General features: G+C 36.9%; 1 protein-coding gene across 11 annotated transcripts in view; it reads right to left on the minus strand.

The window, feature by feature from the left end:
- Positions 1-9,955, minus strand: part of Mef2c (myocyte enhancer factor 2C) — a 170,097-nt gene that overhangs the window by 115,633 nt on the left and 44,509 nt on the right. The window lies entirely within an intron of this gene.

Below are 9,955 nucleotides of genomic sequence, written 5' to 3' on the forward strand. Positions count from 1 at the left end.
AAACATATTTTACATAACTTAAATCCTGGAGTGATAAACAATCAAGATGTGTGTGAGTGTACATGCATGCATTATGCTCAGAAAAATACCCCACCACACACACACTTTTGAGAGATGGACTGCCCCCCCCCCCATTAAACTAGTCTGGCTGATCAGCAGGCTCCAGGCTCTGCCTACCTGTGCTTCCCAGTGTTGGGATTACAAGCCTGAGTTAGTCTCCATGTGGCCTGTGGCTCAAACTCAGGTTGTCAAGCTTGGGAAGCAAGAACTTCACTGACCGAACCATCTTTCCAGCCCTTGGTGCTGATGTAGGTGGGTCTTCTATCTATCTGTTGCTTTCATTGGTTAATTAATAATGAAACTGCTTGGCCTGATAGGTCAGAACATGGGTAGGTGGAGTAGACAGAACAGAATGCTGGGAAGAAGGGAAGTGAGGCAGACGCCATGATTCTTCGACTCGAGATGGATGTAGACTAGAATCTTTCCTGGTAAGCCACCACCTCGTGGTGCTACACACATTAATAGAAATGGGTTAATCAAGATGTGTGAGTTAGCTAGTAAGAGGCTAGAGCAAATGGGCCAAGCAGTGTTTAAATGAATACAGTTTGTGTGTTGTTATTTCGGGTGTAAAGCTAGCCGTGCAGGAGCTGGGAGGGACGAAAAGCAGGCCTGCTTGCCTCATCACTACATGGCATTAAGAATTTTTATCAAGTAAACGTTAACCTTTTAACAGTAATTGTTTTATTATATTAAATTATTTGTCTATGTCTTTCCCATGTATGCTCTCTAATCTTTGGAATTTTGATTATGAAGGGCATAAAAATATTTGGTTGTAGATCTATAACTCTACTCTTTGGAAAGTGTCACCAAATACAAATGACACTTCCCCACAAGATAGAAAAACGAGAGCAGTAGTGTACTCCAGGAAGCTGTCAGACAAGGCAACAAGGAGAGAAGAAAATCAGTATGGGGATAACTTTATAAATGTTTGCGTTGGAACTAAAGAAAATTAATCAGTAAAGTTCTAAGAAGACCCCAACGTGCGAGAAATATTGTTCAAAATACAGTTTATTCCTGCAAGGAGACTGCTTGTGCTGCCTCCAAGGTCACTGCCAACTTGTATTAATGGCCACGTTTGGTGTGTGTCAGTCACGTGAGTTAGAGCTGCCTTCCTGTCTTTTCTGCATAATGACCCTACTGACAATCAAGGTGAATGAAAGTGTTTTTTAAAAATGTGGATGGAAGAATTCCTTTCCATTGCTCTTCTATTTTGATTGTAACAAGCATGTGGACTGTATGTAGTCTGGCAGGAAAGAAAATCTTAAATACTGCATTTTAAAGATTGAACTATTTTTGAAAAAGGCATTTTGATTCCTAAGGGGAATTATACGTGGCTGCATTGTGAACTTTTCCTCAAATTCATATTTGCTTACATTGCTGCAAAGACACAAAATATTTTTAAAATATGGGAGTGACTCTTTTTTTAAATCTAGAAAATGTCATTGCAACATGGAGTTAGTAACAGAATGATTCAGTATTCAATAGTTAGGCTCTATTGCAGATTTGTAATTTTCATTTATCAATATTATTCATCATTTACAGAAGAAATTCGAGCATGCAGGCATATTGGCTTCTGAATTCATTTACTGACTAGAGTATAACAGACATATTTATGTTCTTAGAGGGAAAATAGATGAACACATCTCCTTTTCAGGGCTTATATTTGAATGGAATAAATCACTCCATCAAAGAATAAATGATATTCTAGTACGTTATAATAAGACATGATAGTAAGAGATATCCCTATTAAAAATTCACTGCCCTGGCCCTAAAATACCAGCATAGTCCTGGCTTGAGATTAGCACTATGTTAAAAATATTTGGAGAACTGGCAACTTTAACTCCTGATTTGCTATTGGAATACAGCTGCTTGGTACCACACACATTCATTAAAACTGTGGCTGAAATGACTGGGAAGGGACGCCATTGTGAAAGGCTGACATCAGCTGACCTGGACAGCATTTTAAAGCTATATTTAGAAAAAGATCAAAAGCGCTGAGTGCAGCAACAATTCTCCATGCCAACTTCCTCTGTTACCGTTTTTCTTTTTCTCATCTGGCAGCTCATTTCTAAAACAAATGTGTTTCAAAAAGAATCTTAGGACCTCTAGTTAGAACTTGAGCAGGCTCTGGAGAAATCTAGTTAGTTAGAAGACATGATCAGGTGGCATCCGTACCTCGCTTCAGATCACTACTTCCGCTCTGTTCGTCAGCCACACTTATACTTTGTTTTGATAATGTTAGCTCACACAAGCACTCCAAAAGAGTTTCTCAAATCTGGTTTCAATATAAACAAAGGTTGTCTAAATTACAAAAATTTGATTCAAATAAATTGCAGACACAATATATACGGTTAAGAACTAATTGTACAAATAAATCCCATTTTATAAAGTTAAAGCTATTGATTTGTATGAGTCAGAGAGTGAGGCAACTGAAGTCAACTCTGGATACTTTATGTAAGATTTTTATTCCTTTATTATCAAAACTTTTACAAAGACAGAATAATTTGCCATTAATAAGACATTTTCAAAGAGGTGGTTGACATGATCTGTCTGATTTAAAGCTAATGACCTGTGTTTGGAGGCCAAACTTCTGCTTTTAAAGGCAGGATAAAGAAATGTTGCTCAGGCAGGCCACAATCTCATGACTCCCTTCTTTGCCCTCCAGAGAGTACCAAATCTATCTCACTACAAAGCAAAGTCATCACCACATATTTAGCAGAATGAGTGTAGCTTTCTACTTATGCAGCAGCTCTTACGCTGTGGAATGCAGAGCAACCTTAAGTGAATGCAGAGTACCTTGTAAAGGAAAAGCCAGCTCCGTCTTCCTTCATAGTAAGGACACCTGCTACTGTCAGACTGTCATTTAGAATGAGGGCACATATGCTTTCAGATACTGAAAATACATCCTTCATACACTGATGAGGGGAGCAAACGAAACTGACATTACTTGGTATGAAAATCCTGTTCACCGTGTCAATATATGTGAGAAAGACTTTCCTAAGAGAATCTCCACGTCAATGGACCAGTTATATAGAGTTCTATGTGAGCTATGAGGGAGTGTTACACTTCCTTAACTGACAAAAATTATCCAGTGCCATAAAGTACTTTTTATTAAGGTGATCATGATAAACATAAAGGGTTTTCAAACTGCTTATTTCAAAATCAAGTAATTCAAACATAAAATGTATTCATAAGCCCGCATGTTTGATCTAAAGCTTAAGGTTCACATTCACCAAGACACCACCCATGGACTTTGCCACTCCCTGTATCATATTGAAAATACTGAGTGTGCCCAGCAAAGACTGTAACAACCCTCCTCAAGATCCAGTAATACCACTTTTGGAAATATATATATATATATATATATATATATATATATATATATATATATATTTATCAATCGTGCCACAAGGACATGTGCTCAACTATGTTCATAGAAGCATTGTTTGTCATAGCCAGAATCTGGAAACAACCTAAATGCCCCTCAACCAAAGAATGGATAAGGAAAATGTGGTACCTTTACACAAAGGAGTACAGCAGAAAAAAATAATGACATCTTGAATTTTGCAGGTAAATGAATGAAGCTAGAAAACATTATTTTGAGTGAGGTAACCCAGACCCAGAAAGACAATTATCACATGTACTCACTCATAAGTGGTTTTTAAGCATAAGCATAAAGCAAAGAAAACCAGCCTACAAATCACAATCCCAGAGAACCTAGACAACAATGAGGACCCTAAGAGAGACATACATGATTCTAATCTACATAAGAAAAAGACAAGATCTCCAAAATAAATTGGGAGCATGAGGACCTTGGGAGAGGGTAGGAGGGGAGGGGAGAGGCAGGGAGGGGAACAGAGAAAAATGTAGAGCTCAATAAAAATCAATAAAATTAAAAAAAGAATTGTTTGGTAAAAATACTTATATCATGGGATCATATACCCATAGTAAATGTTCTAAGATGGTTATTAGATAGACTAATACAAAATGTTTTCCAAGGCCCAGTCTATAAAAATAAATATACTCATATTACTTCATAAATGCCTAAATGTTTAACTTTGTGTCAGTAAGCTTCGATACCTTCCCCTCCCTTTCAAGTTTTGTATAATGCTTCAGGGAGACAAATTACAATTTCCTTCAAGAAATTTCTTACTATTGGTGCTAGAGAGATGGCTCAGCAGTTATGATCACTTGTTCTTCAAGAGGACCGAGGTTCAGTCCTCAGTACCCACATGATGCTTTCACAACCACTCATAACTTCAGATTTAAACGATCCAACCCCCTCTTCTGGCCTCCACAGATAACAGGCATCATGTACTACAAAGACATACATGTAACCGAAACATCCATATGCATAAAATAAAAATAAATACGACTTAAAATAATTGCTCACTATTAATCAACATTTCAAAACTCAGAAAATGCCAGAAATAAATAAATCTATTTCCTAGTACCATCTTTAATGATTTTAATTGAAATCATTTGAATCCACTATAAGTACTTTTTAAATCTTTGGAAATATAAAATAAAAGCACATAGTTGAGCATATACTTTTGTTGTATGTTTGGGCATCTCTTGGGTATATTCCCAATAGTGGTATTGCTGGGTCGAGAGGTAGGTTGAACCCGACTTTCCTGAGAAACCGCCACACTGCTTTCCAAAGTGGTTGCACAAGTTTGCATTCCCACCAGCAATGGATGAGAGTGCCCCTTTCTCCACAACCTCTCCAGCAGAGGCTATCATTGGTGTTTTTGATTTTAGCCATTCTGACTGGTGTAAGATGGTATCTTAATGTAGTCTTGATTTGCATTTCCCTGATTGCTAAGGAAGTTGAGCACGATCTTAAGTGTCTTTTGGCCATTTGAACTTCTTCTGTTGAAAAGTCTCTGTTCAGCTCAGTGCCCCATTTTATAATTGGATTGATTAACCTTTTACGGTCTAATTTCTTGAGTTCTTTGTATATTTTGGATATCAGACCTTTGTCAGTTGCGGGGTTGGTGAAGATCTTCTCATGCTCAACTATGTTCATAGCAGCATTGTTTGTAATAGCCAGAACCTGGAAACAACCTAGATGTCCTTCAATGGAAGAATGGATGAAGAAAGTATGGAATATATACATATTAGAGTACTACTCAGCAGTAAAAAACAATGACTTCTTGAATTTTGCATACAAATGGACGGAAATTGAAAACACTATCCTGAGTGAGGTAAGCCAGACCCAAAAAGAGGAACATGGGATGTACTCACTCATATTTGGTTTCTAGCCATCAATAAAGGACATTGAGACTATAATTCGTGATTCTAGAGAAGCTAAATAAGAAGGTGAACCCAAAGAAAAACATATAAGCATCCCCCTGAATATTAACCTTCATCAGGCGATGAAAGAAGACAGAGACAGAGACCAACATTGGAGCACTGGACTGAAGTCTCACGATCCAAAGGAGGAACAGAAGGAGAGTGAGCACGAGCAAGGAACTCAGGACTGCGAGGGGTGCACCCACACACTGAGGCAATGGGGATGATCTATCGGGAACTCACCAAGGCCAGCTGGCCGGGGACTGAAAAAGCATGGGACAAAACCGGTCTCGCTGAACATAATGGACAATGAGGACTACTGAGAACTGAAGAACAATGGCAATGGGTTCTTGATCCTATTGCACGTAATGGCTTTGTGGGAGCCCAGGTAGTTTGGATGCTCACCTTAATAGACCTGGATGGAGGTGGGTGGTCCTTGGACCTCCCACAGGACAGAGAAACCTGCTTGCTCTTTGGGCTGAGGAGGAAGGAAGACTTGATTGGGGGAGGGGGAGGGAATGGGAGGTGTTGGCGGTGAAGAGGCAGAAATCTTTAATAATTAAATAAATTAATTAATAAAAAAATATTTCTTGCTCACAAAAAAAAAATAAAAGCACAAAACTGCCTTTAATGCTTTGGGTTCTTAAGATAATATAGGATTATTCTGATAATTTTGAGATGTTTCCAGTTTCTGACTGTTAAAGGATAGCAAGTTTAGCCGTCCTTGTACACAGTGAGGGGCTCAGTGTGCATATGGACCCATTTAATCCCTGAAAGACCTTGTTATACACCATCACGTTCAATCAGGCAACTCTGGCAAAGAGAATTTCTCTTCTTGGTCATGGGAAGCATGAATCTCTAGAGTTGGAAACTAATGATTTATTCCAGTGCCTACTGCTCTTGTCATGATAAAAAATTCCAACATCTTAATGAAAAACTATTGGCTGATTATGAACGCACCTGCAGAAAAAGACAAGGATGTGGGAAAGGTGCTGAGATGTAGCTCGGCTGTCGAGAGCACTGGTGGCTCTTCCGGAGGACCCTGGCTGAGGCAGGTACCCACACAGAAGCTCTCAACTGTAACTCCAGTTTCGGAGTATCTGATACCTCTTCTGGGCCCTGAGTGCACTGAATGCATGCAGTCCATAGATACAAACACAGACAAAATGCCTACACCTACACACATAAAATAAAATGAACAGAATCTCAAAAACAAAAAGTATTGGAAAGCTTAGTGATGGAACAGCCTTCGCACATACAAGCAAAGATCTTGTATGTACAAGGAAAAACTTGTATCTAAAAATTTGTCCAGAAAGAATGTGTTTCTTCTCCCTCCCTCCCTCCCTCCCTCCCTCCCTCCCTCCCTCCCTCCCTCCCTCCCTCCTTCCCTCCCTCCCCCCCCCTCTCTTTGCTATGACATGCCATGGCTTTGTTTTATCTTCTACTGATGTTCATCAGCTTCATTCGGTACTCCCATAACTTCACTCTGTGGAACAGCCTATGCTGGATTTTACAGATTCAGTGAATTTTCTTGGTGTAAGCATCTATCTCCAGAATTGGTTGAAATTTTCTATTTGTGAACTCTACCTGTTAATCATTATTGTTTAAAAGTATGAAGCATTTCTATGAGCCATTATTTTTAAAAACATTTCCATTTAAAGTTGACAACTTTAAAGCATAAAACATCAATATTTAGAAACATAAACTTTTATATTTCATACATTAAAATAATTTGAGATATTTACATTTATGTGAATAGAATATAATATTTTCCACAAGTACTTGATATTATAAAATCTATTTTAAGTATCTCAAATAGACTAAAGTATTCATTACACCCAAATGTACTGAGATGATTATTAATTGAAGCTTTATAATGCAATCAATATAATCAGACACAATCCATAAATGCTTTAAGTATTTTTAATAAAAGCAAGTTATCCAAATACATTTACAGTTTAAGTTGTAACATTCCATAATAACAAGTAGGAATTAAATCACTGAAAGTGAAATATGGGCATTAATATATATGGAATGTTCTACATTCTGAGCATTAAAATATTAAAGATAAAAATAGCTTACATTGTTATCATCTTAGATATAAAATTATGACTAAAGCAATTTTATATCTGTATACCAAAGTGTATGTTCAGTACTGGTTAACAGTTAAAACTCATGTCCTTTGCCCTTATACCTTATTCTTTTCTATACAGAATAATAATTTTAAATCTACTTCTATTAAAAAATACCAGAAAAACACAGGTCTAAAAGTATCAGTAGCAGAGATGGAAGTTGAGATGTAGAACATGAACAGGTTGGTTAAAGAAAGTACTATCCTGCTTTAACGTCTTTTTCTGCACAAGATAGTTTGAGGGAATGTTCAGCTTATTTGAACACTGGATTTTGGCTGTTATCCATTATCTGAAATAAGTATACTATACAACAAGAAAAAAATTTTAAACAAAGACTTTAATCTAATCATTGAATTTCCCAAGTGATAATAAGAGTGTGTACGCTGTTCTCAAGTAGCTGACAGCAGTATCTACTGATAATGTTTCTGAGCTGGACTTGTTCCTGGTGAACAAGAGACACTTACTGAACTCACTTTCATTGATGTGGTAACTAACTTATCTCCCATCAGAACTAATAAGAAGAAATATTTTGTTAGTTACATAATACTAGATACACAATGCAACACTTTCAAAACAGTAGTAAGTTAGTATATAAATGAGAGCAGGTAACTGGAAACTGCCTAAATAAATGAAATTTATGAAAATTACAAGTGATGATAATTTTATGGAACAACATCATTAAAACAAATGTGCCATGAAGATTTCTAGTGAAGAGTAAGACTTCAAGATTTAATTATCATTTTGAGCTTTCTTCTCACCATCTGCGGATGCTAACAGTGGAATACACAGAGGGCATGATTTACAAAGGGTCGTCAAGAGACACAAGCCCTCCTTCTTTGTACTGGAATTCCTTAATTTTGATAATCAACACAAAACATAAAAAGCAACTTACATTAAAAGATTTGACAAAGTTTAAGCTCCCCGGGGGGGGGGGGGAATAACATAGACCATGTTTTCAAATGAATCTATCTATCTATCTATCTATCTATCTATCTATCTATCTATCTATCATCTATAATCTCATGACTTTTACTAGCAACATAAACAAGAGTCATGTTTTTAAGCAGAAGAAATTCTGAGGAAAAAAATGCAAAATCACTATTCAAGACACGTGTAGAAGCAATATCTACCATGTGATTACAAGTGATTTAGCAGCTTTTTGTAATCAGAAAAAAACCACATTTTGTTGTAGTCTATGAGCGATTTTTAAGGGTATGCCATGGTCTTCATTGCTACAAGTTCGCAGAGCAGTTGCGATAAAAATTGTTCAGCCTGCCAGGTGTTTAGAGCTGGTGCAAAAGATAGTATATTAGTGGAGAGATTATTAACCTACCAGTTTGTATAACCTGAATAGGAAAATGAATATAACCCAACTTCTGTACTCCAAAGAGCTGATAAAGGCACTTTAAATACTAATTTTAATACTAGTTATACGTCAATAAGCACCATATAATAGGTGTACACAAAATCTTACTAAAGTTAGATGTGGGAAATCCAACTCCACGGGGAAAAAGCTCATAACAGAAGGATTTCAATTGCTCTTCCAGGCCTCTCTCGTTTGAATTAGGACAGTTATTATCCTTCATTCATTTGCTTCAACTTAACTCAACAATTACAGAACAACTATTATGTATAACAGGCTCATTTAGATGGGAGAGAAAACAAAGATGAATAAGGTGTAATCCCCAAGATGAAAGAGCTGGCAATACAATAGGGGTTAAGAACAATGTTCATTAAACTGCCTTTTCCTTTTATAGTGCTACGGTATATAGACCATTTCACGCAATCCTTAAGTATCATGGTTACTGAAGCTACAGAACTTGACATTATTTCTACTGTGATATGAAAAGGGTGCATAATGAATCACAACTGTCTTCAGGGTTTTGCTTTTGTGCTATAGAAAACTGAGATTGATTCTAATTTTAGTATCCATGTGAACGGACTGAGGCATTCTAGAATAGCTTATGAACCACTCCCCCAAGTGGCTCAAGGAGCAGGAAGGAACTGAGAAGGGTGGGAGGCTCCTGGAGAGAACTGTGGCCTGGCCTTGTCATTGCTGAGGAACCCTGAAGACCACACAAAGTCAAACAAACCCTTCGAACAAACCCTTCCTCAGACTTAGGATCCATTTTTAACTGATGTTTGAAAATACAATATAGAAGGCTTTAAAAGAATTTAAAATATTTTCAGTCTTCACATTTAGTAATTGGAAAATATTTTATTTCCTTCAGAAATTACTTCATGTTTCAGATAAACAGCATCGCCATTATTAAGGAAGTGGCAGCAGTTATAAAAATTATATATTTCTTTTTAATAATTTTTGGTTTTTCTATTAGCTGTTCATGGATGATTTTTCAATACAAAAGAATAAAATATTTTAGGGTGATGAGTAACTTAAAACCCAGTAAATAAGAATACGCCTCCCATCATATGTATTTTTATTCCTTTCTTTCAGATTCCTGTGAAGT

The sequence above is a fragment of the Chionomys nivalis genome, chromosome 15 (genome assembly GCF_950005125.1).
Source record: "Chionomys nivalis chromosome 15, mChiNiv1.1, whole genome shotgun sequence".
Taxonomy (NCBI): domain Eukaryota; kingdom Metazoa; phylum Chordata; class Mammalia; order Rodentia; family Cricetidae; genus Chionomys; species Chionomys nivalis.